Genomic DNA, 22,511 nt, shown 5'->3' on the forward strand with positions numbered 1-22,511 from the left:
GTCCCTGTTTGACTATTTTTTTTTTCTCTCTTTCACCTTTCCAAGTAGAAAGCTCAGGGTCCAGTCAAAAGGCTGTTTATCTACCTCCTTACACCAGCAGATAACAGTGCCTTTCCTTGCTCTGATCACTGCTGAGCAAATCTCTCCATGCTTTCCTGAGATTTACTGGCAACCTTTTCCATCAGGTCACAAAATCTGGTTTCTTGGTGTGGAAAGGGACTTGCTGAGCAGGGCTGCTTGTTCCAAAGAAATGCAAGTCTCCTCTTTTTCCTACCCAGAAGCTTCATCTCAGCAGAGAGCACTGTGTGGCTTTCTGCCTGGGGTTTTTGATGTGGGGTAGAGTCGAGCAGCTGGGCTGGAGCCACACAGCCATGGCCATGCATGTCCCCTCCTCGGTATTGCAACCTAGGGCACCCAGGGCACCAGCCACCAACCATAGCACCCAGATCCCAGCTTTTTTATCATTGAGGCTGTCAATCAATACATCTTGTCTCAAGTAAAGGATTTTGATCTTGGTTTATTTTAAACCTGTGGATGAAATCTTGTAGCCATCAGAGACAGTTCATTTGTTAGATGCTCAAGGAACAGGTAGGTATTATTAAAAATACTAACGATCGTCTTTGGGGCATCTGTGAAGATTGTGAGGAGTAGCAGTGCATCCAGGTGGCTTTTGGAGAGGCTGGCAGCTCAGGCAGTGTCCTTGAACTGCTCCTGCCTTTGCTCTCAGCCAGTACTGTGCTGATTAATCATTTTTAAAGTTCAGTGAATCCATAATCTTGCTGGGAAATGCTGAGAAAGCAAATTTCCTCTGAACAGGGGGCAGTGAGTAGGCTCTGAGAGTAGGACTTGCTCTCATCTTTAATAGGTCTTTATTCTTGCACTTTTATATTGCACTTGTTGGTGCAAAACTGAGTTAATGTGGGTTCCATACATGTCTCTATTTTTCCCTCCCCTGGCCTTTTTCTCTTTCAGGGAATACAATTTCTTCATATTTTCACTGTTCTTTCCTTTCAGTGAGAGTTTTGGAAAATAAAGGTTGGTTTCCTTCTGTTTCCAGCAGGGACATGAAGGGGATGAAGGCAGAAGATCATCTTAGGAGGACGGGAGTACTCTGCTTCTCCTCACCTACCTGCCCTGCCTAATCCATACCAGCCACCAGCATCAGCTTTGCAAGCAAATATCCATCCTTTGGCTGGCAGAATTTTAGAGTGCAGGAGTGACACTAACCAGAGCTGTAGTTATGATGAACAACAGAAATAAAAGGAAAAAAAATGCCCTTTTGCACTTCCTTTTATGAGTAAATGGCAACACTTCAAACCCAGCATGGTTAAACTGTTCAGGAAAACTGGGAGCTCATAGGAAGAGAGGTCAATTCCTGTTTCTGTGTGGACCCAAATGACTCCTGCTATGGCATCAGCTCCTCCATCACCAGTAGAGTGAGTCCACGAGGTAAAAATAGTCAGGGAGGCAGGAAAAAAACAAAACAAAACAAAAAACACCTCTATTTTTTCTTACCAAATTAAATGACCTGCACAGGGGAGTTGCTAACACTTCTAAATGGTTGACTGAAGGTCCAATTTATTCCCTGTCAGACTCTCACATGTTTCAGTGTGATGAGGGCTGCCCTGTGAGCACTGAGCAGCCTCTCCTTGCTTGGAGCTGGTGTCCCTAGTGCCCCACGTGTGCTCTGCCCATGCAAGCTGCTCTGGACCACAAGCTCCTCACCCTCCTCCAAAAGCCCCACTCACCAGATGTGCTGCTTGCGCTTATCCCCTTGGACATTTATCAGGCTTCTAAGCTTGCAACTACTCAGGCAGTAGGTGCAGCTTTTGATTTGTTTTGTTGTTGTTTATAAATAACTGCTGTGTTTGCAGCACACTGGGGCTCCTCATGGCTTCCAGCAAAGACAATGCAGTATGAGCTGTCAGTGTGGGTAACTCTTCCTTCTTTCAGAAGCTTAGTGTAGTTCTCTTGTGGGTGTAAGGATATTGCCTTGCTTCTGACATAGGTGTATGGACATATGAAGCAAAGAGAAAAGTTTGGAAATGGATAAAGGTGGATTTTGTGATGTCAGACTGAGGCAGCTTGTAGTCTGCCCTGGGGCTCCAGCCAGAGGGAAGGCAGCCAGAATGCAGCTGTATTTCTGATAAAAGCCATTTCTGAAGCACTTGATGATTTTAATAGCTTTCTGTTAATGTGAGCAGGTGATGCTAAACCAGGAAGAGCAGCCCAAAATGTGAGGCTTGCTGCTTCCCTAGGGAGAGCAGCTCAGTACCAGGGTCCAATGGACAACTGAGATACTGCAAACCAGCCAAGCTCTGCCAAATGTGATGCTGTGGGGCTGTGCTGGCTGGTGAGGCAGGTGTTGTGGGCAATAACAGCTTACCTGGGTGAAGAGAAAACCAACTCACAGTGTGTCTGAGCCACACAGACCTGCTGCTGCTACTCAGATGACTCAGATGGGCAAGAAAGAGGCTGTCATACAGCCTGGCAGGTCACTTTTGCCCACCCATGTTCCCAATCTCCACAGTGTTTTGTGGGTGTTTAAAATGCCCTGTGGTGTGACTGAATAACTCCAGTTTTCACCACCTTCCATCCTCAGTCTTGTAGATAGGATAGATTTGGATGGACCCTGCTCCTGCAGCTCCCACTCTTCACACAAGGCTCATCTTCCACATGGCAGGAGCTGAGAGTGTGCTTGAATGTCTCCATCAGCTTTTCAAACATGTTTGAGGCCTGAAATGTGATATTTGGCCAATACAATACCCTCAAAAGTGCTGTGTAGAAGCTGAAGAGCTCATATTGGTAAAAACATCACCCTCCTCCACCACACAGGGCCGCTATGTTGAGAGCTGAACAGCACATTAAGACATACATAAAATTAGTGACTTTATGTTTTTATTTTCTTCTTTGATGAGGAAAGCTTGTTGCAAGTGTTGTGTTTAAACAGATATTATGCAGGATAGTGATAACCAGTTTCAAGTCATTATGCAGGCAGTTTAATTTGATGTTGCTCTATAAGTAATCTAAGTCTATTTGTATGCATATTTTGTTGACAGGAAGATAAAAACCGTAATTCCTACAAACAACATAATGATATTATGTCAGTGGCAAAAAAAAAAAAAAAAAAGGAAAAAAAAAGGAAAAATCTGCTTTTCAAAATGAAATGGTTCAGTCCTTAAAAAATAGAACTCCATCACATCCAGTAATATTAAAAAAAAAAAAAAAGAGTACACCTCCAGCCCTAAACTTTAAGGAAGTAGAGAAAAGACTCAACCATGAAATCTGGAGACGGTATGTTTTGCTTCATAGCTGAAAATACTGGCTGATGTCAGCATTCTCCAGATCAGATCTTGATGTTGTTTTAGGTGGTTGTACATCCTGGTGTATCATTTAGATACGCCAAGTAACCTTTATGTTTTTTTGACTATTATTTATAAGTATGTCACATGCTTACAAAAGAAGAAAAGAAACAGTTTCATAGTTCAGTTAAGAGAATCTTTTAAAACAGATTTCTTTTTGTAGTGAGTACAAACGCGAATCTCACAGCTGCTGCTGTGACTTGTGAGCTCAGGGATCATGTTGCCCCAGCCCAACTGCCAGCACTGGCCAAGATCTGCTGCCAGCACAAGCCCCGCTACTGTGGGAGGGGGGGAAACTCCCAGGAACTGGAAATAAGGCCTAGCTTTTACAGATGGCAAACAAAAATCTTTTATTTGCAAGTTTCTTGGCACCTGGCTTGAAACATCTACATTGACAGGCTTCTAAAAATTTAATCCCTTTTGCTACTGTTCTGAAAGCAAACCTTGAGCAGATACAAGCCTGCATCAAACAGGGTAAAATTAAGCTCTACTGGGAATCCCTTAGGTGTTAAGAGCTGATAAACGTGCAGATCCTTGATACTGCTGTCTTGTGCAAGAGGCATCTGAAGAGTCAAGCTTCCTGGACAGCAGAGCACTGGTAAGTGCATCCATTTCTTCTGTTCATCCCCCTAGCACCTGTAGGGTAACCTGGGCACCTCCTCAGATCTCTCTCTTTGCATAAAGATGATTTTTTTGAGCTCATATGGTATGTGCTACCTTGCAGTGAAGTTTTTTGGTCAAGTGTCTCTGCTGAAGTCTCCTGCTTGATGCTGAGTGGAGGGTCCCCAGGACAGGGCATCCTGGCCTTGAGGGGTAGCTTGATTCACTTGAGCATGTTTTGTGTGGAAGAAATCCTGGGGTGAGGCTCAGCTGTGTCCAGCTGTGCTCAGCTAAGGGCCGCCTTACCTGGCCAACACTGCAATGATGAATTCTGTAGAAAACATCAAATTCTTCCTGCAGATCTCTCTGCCACATCTCAAAAGCTTCACTACAAAGAACTGTCAGGAAACAAGGTTCATTCTCATTAATGGTGACACAGAGATGCTGTCAGCAATCTTTTAACTAGCTTCTAACTTTCACTTGTTAAGAGTTAAGTGTTGCTTGAAAAAAGAGACCAGCATAGCCTTCTTTCTTTTTTTATTGCTCACTCTGTTTCTTCTGAATGAAGCTTGCAACTGGTGCTGACAGTTTGGAAGAGGGACTCTGCTTTTAGTTTCGTTCGATTAGGTCTGTTGTTTATTCACTGTTTATTACTCCTTAAGACTTTGCTTTAATTTAACAAACAATTTCATCTGTCTGCAACAAATAAATAAATAAAATATAACACTTGCTTTTCCACAACCACTTTTGCCAAGTCAGGGATGTATTGCTATTTCATTGAGGCACAGCACTGGCAAAGAAAGTCATTGTATCTCTGGAGAACACACTTCATTCTTTTCACAGTGGGTGGTTCTTGATTATCCAAGTTGAATTCTTAATAAAAGATGCCTGTTGTTGGAAATAAGCTGTAATTTAGCAAATATTCTTAGCACAGAAGTTAACAACCCGACCATTTTAGAGGCAGCACTTTTCAAATTGTACACCTCAGTTTTGAGGCTGTGAGGATGTGAGGGGTCTCTCATCAGTTTCTAAAAGACAGTTTATTGACTTGAACAGAACCTCCTTTTGTTGTCATATTGAACAGCTGGAAGTTTTTCTACTCTTGCATAACTTCTTTCTGCTTTTTTGCCTTTTTCTTTATTTTTTTTTTCAAGCAATCAATTTCAATGAAGAATAGGTTCCTCATAAGGAACAAAAGGAATCAAGAATGAACAGCACAGAAGTTCATACCAGCTCCAAATAAAGAGTTGCCCAAGCAAGGAAGTCAGCGGGAACACTGGGAGGTGGATTTTTCAGCTTGCTTGTAGCTTTTGTAAGGAATGATCTTAGAAATGTGAACTTGCTAAGAGTTAATCCAACTGGGAATTTGTATCCCAGTCAATTTATTGCTAGTCTTCCATGGAGGAAAATCCAGATGGCCATCGTATTGATAGCTGGTGCCTCTGTTTGTGTACTGCTCAGTGGGAGGCGGCAGGTGGGACTGTTAGGTGTCGTCCTGGCTCATGCGGGAGACTCTGCCTTACATTGATTAAAATAGATTTTTCCAAAGAGCAGCACACACAGAGTCAGCAGCAGGTGTGGGTAGCTTTTATGTCTTCCTGGATCAAGGACTTTGTCCCAGACTGGTAAACAAAACCACTCTCTCTATGCTTCACTGAACACATCTGGCTATAGAGTTATTAAGCAAATGCCCTTTGATTCGCGATGAGACATGATCAGTAGGTCTCGATGGGTTTACCAAATTACATACTATGTAAGATGACTAATAATTTCTCAACATACAGTATGCATTTACTGCACATCAGGACTTAAACTAAATTGGTCCCAGATCTGAAATAAGATATGAAAAGCAAACAGATGAGAATAAAAACAGCTCTGGTATGAGGCTTCTGACCCCACAGGCACAAAGACAAGAGATGTGAAGAACTCTCTACCGCTGTTCCCATCTACCCAGGGGTGTTTCACTGACCCAGGGAGCCCAGGGGGTGTCTAATTGACTCTGCTTTTTTAGCAAATGGATAATTGATGGCTTGTTTGTAAATGACATTCTCATGGTTGGTTGGATACCCAGTGAAATCCGTCTGAAGTGATGGCTGGAGGCACTGGCGAGCTCTGGTCCATTCACAGAGGAGCTGCAGTAGATAGAGCAGAAGTGCGCATGGCCTCCTTGGGGATGTCTGGGCAGACACATTGGGAGGGGCGGCTTCTTGGGCTATTTTCACTGTTCTGGCAACAACAAGCTTTTTCACAGCCAGAACAGAAACCTGCTGAGCACAGGCCAGCCAGCTCCTGTGTGCTGCCCTCCCTGCACTGCAGCATGCCCCAGCTGGAAGTGTCTGCTCAGGTGCACTCTCACTTCCACCACCAGCATTTTTCACTTCCTTTCCTGTTTTTTCCAGCTGTTTATGACTTTTCCTTTTTCAGTGCATTGCTCTGTTGGGCCCTTTCCTGCGGAGCACAGAACTCCCTCTTACTGTTTGTGTTTGGCTTTCCACCTGCAGAGTTATGCTTGAAAGGACCGTTGTGAAATCCTGCAATTTTCATTAATTAAATGAAGCAATGGGAAGGCAAACAGATCTAGGCCTCTCAGAGCAATTACCTGTCTTAGAGCAGTGCTTGGGCTTTGCAGTTCGGTATCTGCTGGACATGGAGAGAGTCGGGCTCCCTAGGTAGGTGGTGTTGGGTCTGGGAGTTTGCTGTCCTTGCAGGAGGTTCCTGGAGTGCCTTCCAATAAGTATGTTGGACTTCTTTCCCTTTGAGTTTCTTGCTTGGCTGCTGTACCGAATAGTCCCTTCCTGGTTGTCTCTGCTCAGCCAAGGTGCTCAAGCACACTGCAAACAGAAATCAACTTGACTGGGGAATGGGTGCTAAGGAGACTTTCCAAAGGAAGCAGAAATGCATGTGCAGACTCATGTTTTCCAGTCTGGGCCTCCAGCAAGCCCCAGGCTGTGTGTCCTGCAGAGACTGTGCAGGATTGTCTTTACCAGCAGCTCTAAAAGGTCTCCCTTATCCAAAATGTACAGATGTCTGTGCTGTGTTTGACTTAGCGGCATTGCTGTCTGATTTCTCTAACTCCTTTTTCCAACTCATTTGTATGAATCACTTGATTTTATTATAGAAACAAGTTTGTCTTCCTTCTTCCGGATGTTTTTCTATCCAGAAGGAAGAAAGACTCTCCAGTGTTTATTTCAAGAAAGACAAAACTAAATGATGAAATATTCTTAAAGAGGTATGCCACTTCATTGACAAGAGAAAAAAAACACATCTTTCAACTCAAAAGCTCCTGGCCATTCTCTCTGGACAATGTTCATACCCTCCGTGCCTACCCCAAGCAATCAGAATTGCGCATCCATGCAGGAATAGCTCTCATTGTAAAGGTACATCCACAGATGTGGAAAGAAATTTGAATGGAGCTTTGTGTAAAGAGTGGTGCAAAGAGGACCACTGTCCCACCAGCTGCTGCTGTTCAGTCCTGCCTTCCACCATCTCCGTAGCTCAGACCTTTCTGGCTACTTCCCAGACCCCTTTGCTTGTCTCCGGTGCATCCAGGCTCTGGTCCTGGCACAGTGGAGAATTCAAGACAACAAAACCCACACCCCACCCTTGTTTTGCAGGAGTCATGTAGGATAAAGGAGTTGTAGAAGGCTTTAGAGGATGGATGTCAGAACTCAGGAAGCAGCCAAAACATTCAAAGGCAAAGGGAGAAACAAAATTTAGGGAACTGAAGTGATGTAGAGGATCTCTGCACAAGCACAGTGTGGGAAGGATCTATCGCAGTTTTGAAAATGGCAGAGTGTGAAATGCAGGGATGTTGCCTCTGTACAGCACTCCACACCTGAAACCACAGTCCAAAGAGTCTTTTATGTGCTTTACTCTGTCTCAGGATTTTCTGATGTTTCTAATAGCTGGCCCACATGGTAATGTCCTCAAAACTGCAGATTATCAGTGCAAATCAAATTGGCTCAAGTTCTTAATGTCAGATGTGGACTTTTTTGATCAAAACATAGAATTTCACATCAGAGAAAACTGTATCTTTAAATCTGGCATGCAGACCCACAAGTGACTTCTTTGCAAAAAAGGACTAGATCCTGTGAAATAGTATTAATCTACTTTAATTGTCATGCAGCTGGGTTAAGCCTTGCCTCGTTATGTTACCGTTAAGTGCATTAATACTATTTTACTAAACTACATTAAAACTTGATCTTGGGGTGCTGTGGAGACCATGCTGGTTTTCTGAAGTGCCTGGAAATGTTTTGTCTCTTGATGTGAAAGAAGATAAAAGGAATGAGAGTTGATCAGACAGATGTCCTGTGTGGTGCTGTGCCATTTGGTATGTCACGTTTTCAGAGAAGGATTTGACATGGAGCATGATATGAATGAAGGAGTCCATAGCCAGAATAAGTTAGGATACAGTAAAAATAAAACCAAAATATATATAACATGAAAAGCTGCAAGATCAAGTGACTTCAATTTTTAATGGAAGATCTTTGATTTGCAAAAAGTCCAAAATTTAGAAGTGAAGGCTGTTGGCATCATTAATTTCAGCAGTTGCCTGTTCTACTGCATCCATACATCTAATATTAAGACTGAAAGTCTGTCTCTCTGCAGTAACTGTGCATACCAGAAATATTCCCAGTGTCGTAATTTTCTTATACTGGAATGTCCTTCCTGGCTGGATTTTAGCAAATAGATCAGTCATCTTTTCCTAGGAAAAGGCAGCCTGGGGTGCAGGGTTTCCCCTGAAAATTAGGGGAAGCTCAACCTTGCAGAAAGTTCAGTTCTGCTTGGTAGTTATGGTGATTAACTCAAAAAGCTGAAATCACATGCAGGAAAGAATTATTATTTTTAAAAGTGTTGACTTGAGGAGGGTGGGCAGATTATTTGTACATTTTAAAAATATAACTCTCAGAGAAAGATGAGCTAGAGATCAGCCTGATTGCCACCATGGGGGATGTGGCCAGGCTCCTTGACGTCTTGACACTGAGATGTTTTGTTCCTGGCTCTGCTGTACGAACAGCAGTGACTGAATGTTAAGAATGCTTGCAAGTGGGTTTTAGCTCTCTTGACTTAGCCAAGGGAAGCCAACAAGAACTCAGCCTGCATTTTAATTACCACGGCATGAAAATTGTGCAGCAGTGATTGGGTGGTTTCAGAGGAAAAAAGACTGGTATTTGACAGGAGTCCATTACTTGTTCCTCACCGTCATGCCCAGAGCAGCTCTCCTCTCCTGTGCTGAGGACACTAGTTGTGCCCTCACTTCATGTCTGCTTTCACTAATCATCTAGAAACACTTTGTTAGCTGTTGTTCAGGGAGGTGACTAAATATGGATCCAGCCTCTCATTTTCATGCAGTGACACTAACAATGCCCTTTAAAGTGCAGTTTCTCATTGCAAAAGCTCCTTGACTGGATGGAGTTTTCCCATGTGGCCTGTACCAGTTCAGAGCATCATTTGGGTTTCCTCCTATTATGATTGCAAACCTCAGTTCAGGTGTCTTCAGCATGTTATTTACAGCATCACTGAGTGCTCTGTTCAGTCTTGGGGGAAAAAAAATCTCTTCCAATCTTAATATAATCTTTTCTCCATTTTATCTTTTAAAAATTTACCTGACCAGCTGGGATCAAGGCTAGAATATTTCTAACATCTCTTTACTCATATAAAGCAAAATCAAAGCTGCTGAATTCCGCAGGGCTGACTGCTGGTTGAAGTGCAATCACTCCTAATCATGGCTGCCTGTGAGCAATTGACTTCTGGTGCTTGTGGAAGGCAATGGCCAAAGCTGACCGCAGGGCAGGGTGGAAAAGCCTCATGGAGATGAGTACCAGGTGGCTTTGGCCCCCTGGCTCAGGAAGACTAGTGTGAAAACACAAACAGTTTCATGGACTCAGGGAAGAGCTGTAAGGAACCAATTAGGAACCAAAGCTGTAAGGAACCTGAGGCACAGAGAGAAGTTGATGGTTGATGTTGGTGGGCAGAAGCTGGAGCAAGCAGGAAAGGAATGGAGATGGAAAGGTGAGAAACAAGGGTGAAAGAGAGGGGTGTAACAGGAGCCCCTTTCTGGGGAGGTGAAGGGACACATCTTTCTGAGGTTATTTGCTGTATAGGAAGCAGGAGCTACCTGAGGTGCTGCTGTGTTTGTTCCATACCTTTAGTTTCAGGGTGAACCTGAAGCACCCTAATTTTAGAGAGGAGGATCTTTCCCTGAGGCAATAGTTGAAGCAAAAGTCCCCGGGGCCAAAAACATGGGTTTTCCCTTTGCTACCTTCTGGGATCAACTCTGGAGGGGGAAATGAGCCTCTGCTTCTGGGCCCCCTTTTCTCCAGCTCTGTACCATGCATGGGGCTTGCTGCGCTTGAACCCCAGAACCCTGTGGTTTCAGAGGTGAACAGGGACATGAAGCCCCTCTCAGAAAGGCAGCATGCAGCCTTTTGGCAATCAAGACCTTGTGTGGTGAAACGGGTGGATTTGGTGCAGGGGTGGAGGCTGGCAGGGGGCAAGGGGGATGCTGCCCAGCTGGCACTGGAGGGCAGCCTCCTTCAGAGGAGAATTAGCTCCTATTAGAAATAAACCTCAACTTAATTAGTTTTGCCTCACTGCGACAATTTCAATTAGTTCATCACGCCTCATGTTATCTCTCCTGTTTTGCTTAGGCAGCATTTGCCCTGATTTTTTTGCTCTTGTGTTAGAGTTTCCCATGATCAAAAGTCTCACCTGTTTTCTAGGTGCTTTCCATTTATGCTCTGTGTCTCATTGTTTGTCAGATAATTCAGTATATTGAAACAACTTATTGGAAGCAATTTCCTTTTCATTAAACGTCATCTGTAGTGTGGAGGTTGGGCTCATTTATCTGCTCTCTTACCGCACCAGAATCAACTCTCAGCCAGGCGCATCCTCTCAGATGGTTACAAACATTCTTATAAAGTCCTCTTCTCATGTCCCCATGGTAGTCGCTTAGCAACTGCATCCCTGTCATGTCACACATGTGATGGAGCTAATGCGCAGGCAATATATCTTCATCTGAGGGAAAAAAAGTGTGCTTTGAAAAGGAAGAAGCTTAGGTACAGAAAATTAGCTCTGTGAGTTTTGGAAGTAACTTGTTCCCCTGGGGTAAGACATTTAAAATCTTCACCCAAAAGTCTTTGTTACTTTAAGACAAGTAGCCTCCTCTTGAGCATGTCATTGTCCCAGAAGGGCTTCTTGGATCTTTTCTCTGTTAAAGAATAGGGCTGCTGACTCCCCATCCCCTGGTTTGTATTAAAGTTAAAAAAAAAAATAAAATCCCTTCCCCACACTGTCTGCAATTCTGAGATGGCTGTACCACCTTTATTTGTCTTCCTTCTTTCCTTCCTTTTTTTTATGTATTTCAATTTCTAGGCTGATGTGTGGGGTTTTTAAAATTCATTTATTTTTAATATGCATTAGCTGTACAGCTACATGATTTAAGCCACTCTGCCACTCCTGTCCTGCTTTGAGGGGCCAGTGGTTGTACAGATGGCTGTGACTTCTTTACCCCACAGAAGGGTGATGTCCAGCAGCATCTGTTTTCACCTTTCATTGAGGACAGGAGCTCTACCTGTGTGTAGGTGGAGGCCTCTGCTCACTTAGAGTTATTCTCTGTTATTTTTAGCCTAACCAATCTCCCAAGTGATTGGAAATGTCAAAGAGATGTGATAGTGTGACCTGAAGGATTGTGTCTGTTCAATATCAAAGTAAACTCATGGTTGTCTTGTAATAATTAAAACCAGCCCAGCTAATCGATAAGTCTCAATCTAGCTAACTCTTGCTCAAGTTCAGACTTTCTCTTTAATTAAACTTGCTTCAGTGACCTTTTATTCCTTTGCTTGCATCAATAATGCCATCCGTTTGCATATATTAATGCAGTAGGAAGGATGTACTCTAGCCAGCTGCATGGGAAATCTTGATTAAACAATTTTATGAGGAAAAGTCTGATTTGCCAGGAAGGTTCTTGATGTATTTTCAAGAGAAATGCAGACTCAGCTGGGATAAATTAGTTCAGCTCCTTCACAGGAACTGGAAGGGTGTTGGCAGTGAGTGTCCTGATTTCTGGTACTGTGGAATACTGTATGTTTCCTCTGGTGTTCTCCCATGGGGTCTTGCTTTGTTTGCTCTGCGGGTAGATGCCCATTTGTCGTGAAGTCAGCAGGGATCCCCATTTACTATGAATCTTGTTCTAGTTATGCAGAGGCTAAGACCCCGTATAGTTGAAGCTAAGCAGTTCCATGTCCAGAACCATGGGGGTGTTTAAAACCCTGTGGAAGGTGATCTATCAGACCACCAGTCTACTCTGATGTGTCCCTTCTCTTCTTCTGCTTCTGCAAACTGCCCAGATTTGCAGACTGGGAATTTAGCATTTGTTAATTCTTTACCCTGTGTGAAACTGGATCAATGAGGAAAACTTCCGCTATGACTGTAGCAAATGTACATGTTAAATGTTTCCACAGTAAGAAGCTGAGTAATACAGATGACATTTTGTCTGGCTCTGGATTTGCAGGCTCTGTTGGTGCGCCCCATCCTGAGATTTTTTGGCATTGCACAGCGATATCTATCTGGCTGTTTTATTTCCTCTCCCCAGTAAATACACACTGATCTTTCTCGAATGCACAGCTGGAGAATTTCTAGTGGAAATAAGTCCACTCCATGCAAGCCAGCACAAAAATCCCAGTCCTACATCATGACCACTAATGTGGACATGAGAGTTCGGAGAGTCTTAATAAAGCCAGTGGGGCTTTGAGCAGGGCTTAGCACCAGCCAGCCCAGTGCTGGACTGGTGTTCTTAGCTGGTAGGCAAGTTCATTGTGCTGTGATTCATCCTGAAATGGGGAAAATAAGTGAACTTTTAAATGACAAGAGGGTGGGCAGCATGCTTCAAATTATTTAAAAACACTGTTGCATAGCCAGTGCATGAAGCAAAACAAATGTGCTCACTTTATACCTCCCCTGTACATCTGCTCCCCAACCCTTTGGTATTAAAGGTCACCAGGTACTCTACAAAACTTAGCGAAATCTTACTACATTATGTTTTGCTTTCAATGTACTCCTCTGTCATTGCAAAGCCCAACTGAGGGAGGCTGCCTGGGAGTTGGTTATAATTTCTCTGCGCCATCTGTCTCCTGGCGGCGCAGGGAAGCAGGAGCGGAGCCGTGCAGGGAGCTCTGTGCCTGCATGGGGAGCGCTGGCAGGCAGCAAGGCTCTGCTTTGTGGGCACAGCTGGGGTTTTGAAAGCCACTTCTGTCCCATGCTGGCACAACATGAGAAATACGTTGACCTTTTTTTGACAGTGAGAGAGAGAGGCTGACTGACCCCAGATGTGGTGCTTCTCTTCCTCCCTTTCTTCTGCTGTTTCCCATTCTACATTACAGATACCACCCAAGTTTGATTGAAAATACCCTATTCTAGAAGCTTAATTGCAAATATGATTTTACGAAGTGTTGATTTTAATGCATTTTTTAATGAGGTGGGAGTGGGACTCAGGATGTGTCGTTTGCAGAAGGCTGTCTTGTTCTGCCTGCCCCTGACCTGCTATCCAAGATCTCCCAGTCCCTCTGGTTTTACATGCTCCTGAATACTCTGTTATATGGTTTCCTAAATGACTGTCAGAACTGGAGTGGTTGCAGGTACCGACTGTCAGAGGACAGAATTCATGTTGTGTCATGAAATGACTGGCTTTGACACCTACAAAACAATGAAAAGTGTTTATTAGGTTGCTGGTATGGGACATTTTATTTTGTAATTTTTTTCTGAACATGCTGGCTGTGCTTAGCTCAACATCTAGCCCAGGAACAAGGGAGGTTCCCAAGATATTTTTATTGTATTTTATATATTTATTTTTAGAAGTCCATAAGGCACTTTGTTAATTAGTAAGTAATTAGTTAATTATGCTTTATAAACAGCAGCTTTTCAGCATTTAGCAGTGACCCACTAGCAGTCCTGACTTTCCCAGGAAGCATCAATGCCTCCCAAAAGCAATAATGTTTTCCTTTTTATGAAGTTTGGCAAAATGCTCATCTGCAAGAGTTTGACAATATTGCTGACATGTTTAACAGAACATGAAACCTCGGTGATCCCACCTGTAGAAAACCATTTCTAGGTAATGCTGGCAGCTCTAATAGGATGCAGTTTTGGGCAGAGCTCCCAGGGGAACTTGCGCCACAACTAAGTGCTTTTGAGCCCTAACAGCATCTGCAATCAGCTGAAGAGAGCACTGCATGCTCTCTTGGTAGCATCCATGTCCCCTGAGACAACACAGACTGTGATCATCCCCATTCCTCACCCAAGCAGGCTTCCTTCACCCTACTGTGCCAAGGGCTCACCTTGTACCCAGGCTCTGTGACAGCAAATAAACAGGTGGGTGCAGGCACCTGTAAGAAGGATGGGGACAGACTTTTTAGAAGGGTGTGTTATAACAGGACAACAACAGGGGTAACGGTTTTAAACTAGAAGAGGGAAGACTCAGGTTAGACATGAGGAAGACATTTTTTACAATGAGGGTGGTAAAACACTGGCCCAGGTTGCCCAGAGAGGTGGTGGATGCCCCATCCCTGGAGATATTCAAGGCCAGGTTGGACTGGGTCTTGAGCAACCTGATCTCATTGAAGATGTACCTGCTCATGGCAGGGGATTTGGACTAGATGACCCTTAAAGGTCCCTTCCAACCCAAACTATTCTATGATTCTAAGGTTGTTCACTCACTGCCAGGCTGCAGACATTGCCTGAGTACACACGGGGTGTCACCACACACACCAAGGGTGTACAGCAGAGCCGAGACCCAGCTGAAGCTCTGCCCATCTGGGGTTGCACTTTGACAGCAACAAGGTCATTCTCTGTTTCTGCAGCTCTGTATCAAGCAAACTCTTGTGCTGTTGAGGCAACAAAAGATGAAACTTGGGGCTGCTCAGTTCTGCTTTCAGCTTGTAGAAAAGAAGCCTGAAGGGTGGAAGCCAAATGAAACAAAGAAAACATTTTTCATGAATGTTTTCATAAGCTCTATCATAAGATGAGGGTAGTATCTCCCATAAACCTAGGTAATGGGGCCCTGAGTTAAACTGCCAAGTACAGTGCAGGCGCAAGCTGAAAACTGCACTGAGTTAGCTCAGTTGAAATATAAAACAAGGAGAGATGGACATGGCTATTCTGAAAGCAAAAAGGAGGCTTCATGCTACATCACTCTGGGCTGAGCTGTGCTCCCCGTTGCTGTTACATTGTCCTCATAAATATCAGCTCACAGAAGCTAATATTTTGGGGAAAAGCTGTGAGCCTTTCTTGAGACTCCTCTGTGATGACAGTAGGGTAGGCAAAAACGTAATCCATTAGAGCAATTCTGCCTGATCTCCTAAGTCTACTGAATTTCTGCATATTTAGATCTGTAACTGTCGATACTGCAGACAAAGGCCACCTGCACAGCTTGGAGCAAAAGCCCTTTTGCTGCCAAAGAGAGCGGACTGGGGATTGCAGCAGTTTGGCTGTGTGTAGGAGGAGATGAAACGCAGGTAATGGAAAGGCAGGTAATGGCCCTGTGGAACAAACTGGGTATCAGCTGTTGAAAGGAAAAAATTATTGGGCTTCCATTTGCATAAAATATTCTCTTTTCTATGTGTGTCAGTCAGGGGTTGGTAAAGCCCCTGATTATCTTTAGCAAAATTGTATGCTTCTTACCTGGGTCTCTTTTCATTCTCTACCTCCCCTTTTTGACACTAGAATTAAAGAAGAGTAGGATCTTTTTTTTGTTGTTTGTTAATGAATAGGAAAGCTGTAATTAACTAGTCCATCATGATTGCTTTTTATACCCAAGATCATTAGAGGTAAGGGAAAGTCACACCTATTCCTATGATATGCTGCCATGTTATTGAATGCAGATATATTTTAAACATTTTCCTATGAGTGCTAATTTAACTGAAAGTTCCTACAGCCATAGGGCTGCTTCTAAGCTTCTGTGCATGCATACATATGTATACATATCTAACCCTAATTATGCAACTCTACATCAGTAATGTGGTACTTAATTATAGGGGGTCTTTTTTTTGTTGTTTTGCTTTGAGTCATGACCTCTTCTTTTCACTCTGGATCACCACCAGAAGTTTATTTGGTGCAATACCATTTCCCCTAATTACAGTCTTAAAATAATCTTTATTTGTGTTATTATGGAAGTAAATACCCTCTAGTTAGAAGAGACAAGACAGTCTTGGTATTTCTGTCCAGTGAAGGCTCATTGGATTGATTAAGCCATGCAAAACAAGCAAACAGAAAAGACTGAACAAATTAAATTAAAAAAATCCAGTCTGAAAAGCCCCTCCACTCCCACAAGATTTGGGAGGACTCACTGCATTGGTGGTTAATTTTAGAAGGTGACAGTTTTGTAATGACCCTTGGAGCTCTTGTGTATGTGTCTGTCAGCTGCTCCCTTAGTGGCGGGGGGGAGGTTAAAAAACTCACACAAAACACCAAGAGCATCAGAGTGTCTCTTTGGCTCAGGGCTATGTTTCACCAAACTGCAGTGTAGCCAGGCACTGTCCCCTGGTGTTTGTAGCCTGGATGCAGTTTTTGCCGTTCTCCTGGCTAAATGTTTCTAGTACACTGGCGTGGGGAAGAGGATTCTGAAGGAGTAATGTGAAGGGTTTTCTGCAGAGAAGGAAGAAAGTAGCCACCTGCAAGTGAATGCCCTGTGTATTCTATGAAGTTAAGGATGGAGCAGGTTATATGTCTGCACGGGTTTGTAGGGCAGCAGGGACAGCTTTATGCCTCGCTGTCTGGCACGGCACGTGGAAGCCTGTGCTGTTCCTGCTGTCTTTGCTGCTTCTGCATTGGTGCTTGTTTGTGCATCAGTGACCTGAGCTCAGAAGTAGCTGCAGACAAAAGCTCCTGAGCTCTGAGCACCCCATGTCATGCTGGGTTGGGATCTGAAGCTCCCAAACCCGACAGCCCCTTGCTCCCAAACTCTCTGGGGTATGCAACTTGCTCAATGAGCCTCCTGCTTGGCAGGAGTTGTTGCTCACACTCACGCCCCAGCAACCTTGTGCTTGTTGTGGGTCAGAGCAGGAGGAACAAATGACCTCAACATTGTTGACAGCTACTTCACAGATGCTGGCTGACACCAAGCTGTGGTGACAGCAGTGGAGCATGTCAGACAAGGGATAGAGCCAGGCTGTGTGTCCGGGTGCTGCTCAGCTCTGGACCACCCTTTCCAAAGACCTTCTGGTACCATTAGCCCACAAAACTGAGAGTTTTCTGGTGAATCAGGAGATAGAAAGGAGCAAGTCCTGCCTGTGTCTTTCCTCCTGGTGCAGCCACAGGGCTTCTGCCTGTGTTTTAAAAAACAGGCACTCAAATAGCCTGGTCGCAAGGATAGAGTCCTGCTGATGGGTCCAGCAAGTGCTTGGCAGTGTGCGAAGGTGGGCACCACTGAGGTGCTCTGCCACGGGTGGCTGCATTTGTTAATGTTGGCCATCAAATGTTAACTAGGTCATAAAAATGTCTGTGGGTTGGCTGTAAAGTGTCTCCTAACGAGCTGCTATTTCAGTCCCTTCTCCAGCGGCTGGGCTTGTGAGAAGGATGGCTTCACAAAGGCTGCATTTGTGGAAATGCTTTAGGGTTAGTAATCATTTTGTTCTGAGAGATGGTGCTGGCTGTGGGCTGTGAAATGGTTCTTCAGCTTTTTAGGGGTTGTTTTGGTCAAACATTTTTCTGTCATTTGACATGAAGAGATGGTGTGTAGGGTGGTTTAGGTTACACAAAGGCAATTACACTGCTCTTCTGAGAGCTAGACAGCATTGGGATAATAGCCAGATATTTTCACAGTCCCTTTTTACTCCCATCTACCTGGGTTTATAAATCATAGCACTTTCTTTTGAGCATTTGCGGTTCAAAAAACCCAAACCAAAACAACAGCTTTCCTGTGCTGTGGAAAGCTGTACTGAGATTTTTTGCAACCTGGCTTGAAACTCTAAGCAACCAAAAATGCAGAGTGAAAACAGTAGAGACAGCATTTCCTGGGCAGAAGGAGGTGTGGGAATGTTGATGGGAGTCAAAGGCAAGGAGCTTCTTATTTAGGGAGGGGTTGCCCATATATAAATGTTTGCTAAACTGTGGCCCTTCGCTTGGGAGTTGGATTGCTTCCTGCTTTTCCACAGGGAGTATTGCATGCTGCTGGGGGAGGGGGCCACGGGGGATGTTGTGTGTCTGTTTGCTCCTGGTTCATCTCAGCTATCCCAAACATCTCTGTGAAGCTTCAGCCCTGCAGCTGATCTGCAACACAGGTTTTGCTGTAGCGGCACAGAGAAACTGCCTGCAGTGTTGGCCCATCTTTCTGCTCCTACCTGAGCAAACAGATTTCATGTTGCCAGAATGGAAGAAGTAGTCAGATGTGTGTATGCTGCAGCACTTGTGAGATTTGCTGGAGAGCTGGCTTTCGCTAGATAGAATGGCTAAACCCCGAAGTGGGTAGCCTGAATTTGAGCACCTGGGCCCGACTCAGTAACGTGGGAAGGAACTCAAGAGATGGAATTGAAACTCCCAAATTACCTGTTATTAAAGGAGCTGTGCAACTTTCATAAAGGCCAACTGAGGACAAATATGTTTCCCTGTTGTAGGTCATTGTTTTGCAAAGCATTTCTGTGCTTTTGCAAAAGTTTTCATGAATATCAAGTTTGTTTCCATATCAAGGTCCAGAAGTGAGGTAGGATTTGACAGTACATTTGACTGTGGTTCCTGGTCCCTAGCTTGGCACAGCATCACTTGAGCAATGTGATCCATTGCAAAGACTGCCCCAAAATCAAGCCTTCTGCAGACATCATGGTCCTGAGTTCCTGTGCGCACCTTGGCCACATTGCTTTCCTACTGACAATTGCATTGTCCTGCAAGCCGTGGGTGCCCAAGGAAAGTCAGGTCTCCTCCTCCCCTCCCTTCCACCTTGCCCCACAGAGGGTGCTGCCTGCTAACTACAATAATTGAAGCCTGAATTCAAGCCCAGTGAAACTAGCGGGGGACTTTCTGCTGACTGCCTGACATCTGCCTGCCTTGGGCTGCTCTACGTACTACAGGGAACTCTTGGTGTCTACCCTCATTGCACTTTTCCTGGCCTTGGCCAATGCCTTGCTGTGCAGGGCTATAATTAGACTTCGATGAAGCATGAGCTTGATTTAGACAGGGACCATGTCCCTTTACACCGAAGCAAGGAGGAGAACACATTGCTGTGACTGCCTATGCAGACTAGCTGCAATGAGCTCCAGGTGGAGCATAAAGTACCACCTACCCTGCAGGGGATGTAGGAGAAAAACAATAACATCTTTGGCTCATTGAATTCAGTAGCTTTTGTTCTTGCGATTGTCCACATTTGGAGCATGTGTAGATTCCTGAGAGATGGTACATTAAACTCTGAAAAAAGTGTTCTTGACAGGAGTGCAATTTCTGCTATGATTTAATTCTGCCTTTCTGTCCTTTGGAGCTAAATGATCAACCAGATTATGTGCTGTGCTTTGTTACTTGAGAACATTGCAGCAACGAACTGGAATAATGAGTGCAAAGCTTCATTCATATGGTAGCTGAGATTCTTAGAGCTTCAAAAGATCAGCTTCATCAATGACAAATCCTGAAACATTCTTATTTAAGAAGTGTACATTTTCTAGGGTAGTTCTGAAAATTACAGCAAAATCAGCTGTGATGACAAGCACAAAAAGAGATATAAAGCCTAAAGATGGACCATGTGATTCCCATTAATACCATCTGAACTGTGTCTGTCTTGGCTGCCCTTTCTGGCAGTCAGCATCTTGCAGTTCTCATTTCCAACTCGTATATAAACAGCTGGATTTGGCTTTTAGTATGAGAGGGAGAGATCTCTCCACTAACAGTGGAAATAGAAATAACTGACATTGCAGCAGCAAATGTAGAGAATGTAATCAACTTCGCAAGCTTTAAAATCCTTTCTGGAGGGGAGAAACGGTAGTACCCATCAAACTAGTCTCATCTCTCTTAGCTTCTTAACATTAGGTTTCAAGCAGGATGTAATCCACAGGAATAAGAACAATATCCATTTCAAATACACAAGGCTGACAGGCTGCTTTTGTTCACATGAGCTGTTGCGTAAGGAACGATTCAGTTTGCCCTTATCTTCTGCATTTTCTCTGAGCTAAAATATTGGCATCACTTCCCCAAAAATATATTTTATCTGTGCAGAAATGAATTCAAATATATCTTTAAAATATTTTTTGTAAGTTGTCATTCATTATAGACTTTGAAGCGTATCATGAGCTAACTGGCTTTGTTCCGCCTCTTCAGACAAAGTGACACTAAAAATCTTCCAGCATCATCCCGAGATATCTTGTGACATTTGTGTTCTCTCAGTGAGCATTTCGAACATAATTTTGTCCCTTCCTGGGTTAGTTCTACTTGACCAAATCACTCAAAGATTATCACTTGTACCTTGTGTCTTGTATGACTCCTAATTTCCTGGTCTGTAATTCCCACAAAGAACTTGATTAACTTCTGAGGTATTCTGGATAACATTGTCCTAAGTCTCGTTAAGTATCCTCAAAGTAATCTGGCAAGCCTTGCTGCCTTCACAGTATTAATGTTCTCTTAATGTTGCATTCTTGTGATAAACCTTATTTTAAATAAATAAGCCCTCAACACTGAGTATGCATTTTGATCAGACTAACACTGATCTCTCATGCATTAATATGAATGAGCAGGATTAGTATAGGAAAATTCACAATTTCTATAAATGCTGAAAGTCTGAGTCAGAATAACAGTGTTAAAATCCTGTCTTGTTCATCCTTAAAGTTTGTTTGTTTCTTTTCCAAGTTTTAAACAAGCATATAAACTCAGTCAAAGGCTGAGAATATGGAATATATTTAGGAAGGTGAAACTTTAATGATGTAAGTTGAAGATGTGATAATTAACAGGCATTTCTATTCTGAATTTCCCACATGGTTAGTTTGTGGGTTGTTTGTTTTTTTGGTTTGGTTTGGTTTCGTTTTTAATTGAAACACATATCCTGAGCTGGTGGAGGCTGGAGCATGAGACACATGGGGAGGGTTGAAGGAGCTGTTCAGCTTGGAGACAAGGACATGAAGCAGGAACTAATTGGCATCTTTAACTACCCAAAGTGGGGGCCATAAGAAAAGAGGAGCTAGGCTCATCTGGAAGGCACACCGTGAAGGGCCATGTGGTACCTTCACACCTAATTTATTCTGTGACTATATGCATTAGCCAGATATTTGCATGCAAGCAGCACCTCCAGCTGTGTTTTTAACAAGGTTTAAAAACCTCAAGGGTGACAGATAATCCATGTCCCAAAAGGCAGTGGGAAGGAGGATGCGCTGGGCATGCTGTTCACAGCCGAACTGTGACAGGGCTCTTGTGGTCTGCAAGCTCATCTACCCTGTCCTGCAGAGGGGTCTTGCAAGGCCATGGGCTTCCATGGGTAGCTTGCTTTCATGGCCTGTGCAATCGTTCGGACTTACAACTGCCTTCCCAAAAGAAGATGTCAGGCAAGCTTCTGGAAACTGCAGTGACGAATGGCATTTTTTTGCTTCTCTTCTTTGAGACGTCCTCCTCCAAAACTGAGCAGCTGCAGTCTCCTTTCCCAAGCAACTTAATTGTAAACAATCTGATAAGCCAAACTCTCCTCTTTAGGTCATGACAATGAGGAAACATCTTTGTCAGAGCATCATCCATCAAGGATGAACTCTATGTTGGTGACAGCTCAGAAATAGAACAAGCTTCACTAGTGCAGCTGTGTGAGCATCACTGCCCTGACACTGATTTATCAGGGGTTTCTCTGGCAGTTGGGCCATAACACACATGGAGCTGGAAATTGGAAAATGACATAATGGAACATATTTCCTATCCAGAGCTCTCCTTCCTCTGCTGCCTTCTCCCTCTGAGCATATGTTAACTTTTGTTATCAAATATACATCAAAGCATTGTATGTTGCTACCTCCCACAAATATTCTCTATCATTATTACAGAAATTAGATGCAACTGCCAGATGAAGTTAGTGAGTGTGCCTAGCTGGAGAGAAGGAAAAAGAAAAATAATAGGAGAAATCTCTCCTTTGGTTTGTTGGTTTGTTTTGGGTTTTGTTTGTTTGTTTGTTTTTGTTTTGTGGTTTGTTTTTTTTTTTCTTTTTACTGTGCTAGGGACACTGGATAATTAGGACATGAATTTTCTTGACATACCATCACAGACTGTGCTGTCAGAAAGCACACGTCTCCCTCAGGGTCTGGAACAGGAGTGGAGGCACGGAGGCAGACGCCAGGTCTGCCGGGAGGAGGGCTGGCTCTGCAGCAGGCTGGCTCTCTGCAGCTCCTTTCCCAGGTGACTTTGACCTTTTATTTGTTGTTCTTCAGTTATGAGGCTCCTTCTCTGCAGGGCTAGGGCTGATCCCGGAGCTGAGGATGTTCTGGGACCTGGGCTGTGCTGCCTTTCCCATGAGGGAGCAGAGTGCAGGAGGTTTAAAATCACTTCCAAATATGAATCTTCTATGGAAGCCTTAAACCAATATATCATGATTTCAACTGTGTCGGTTTGACTTTC

The 22,511-nt window shown here is 43.8% G+C and overlaps 1 long non-coding RNA gene across 1 annotated transcript in view; it reads right to left on the reverse strand.

Annotated features, from left to right (window-relative positions):
• LOC309444332 overlaps window positions 1–22,511 on the reverse strand; it is a 68,678-nt gene that overhangs the window by 12,664 nt on the left and 33,503 nt on the right. The window contains exon 3 of the long non-coding RNA XR_014184996.1: window positions 6,562–6,793. This is a non-coding gene — a long non-coding RNA (uncharacterized lncRNA). The remainder of the gene's footprint in view (window positions 1–6,561; window positions 6,794–22,511) is intronic.

The sequence above is a fragment of the Streptopelia decaocto genome, assembly GCF_964273445.1.
Source record: "Streptopelia decaocto genome assembly, chromosome: 10".
Classification (NCBI taxonomy): domain Eukaryota; kingdom Metazoa; phylum Chordata; class Aves; order Columbiformes; family Columbidae; genus Streptopelia; species Streptopelia decaocto.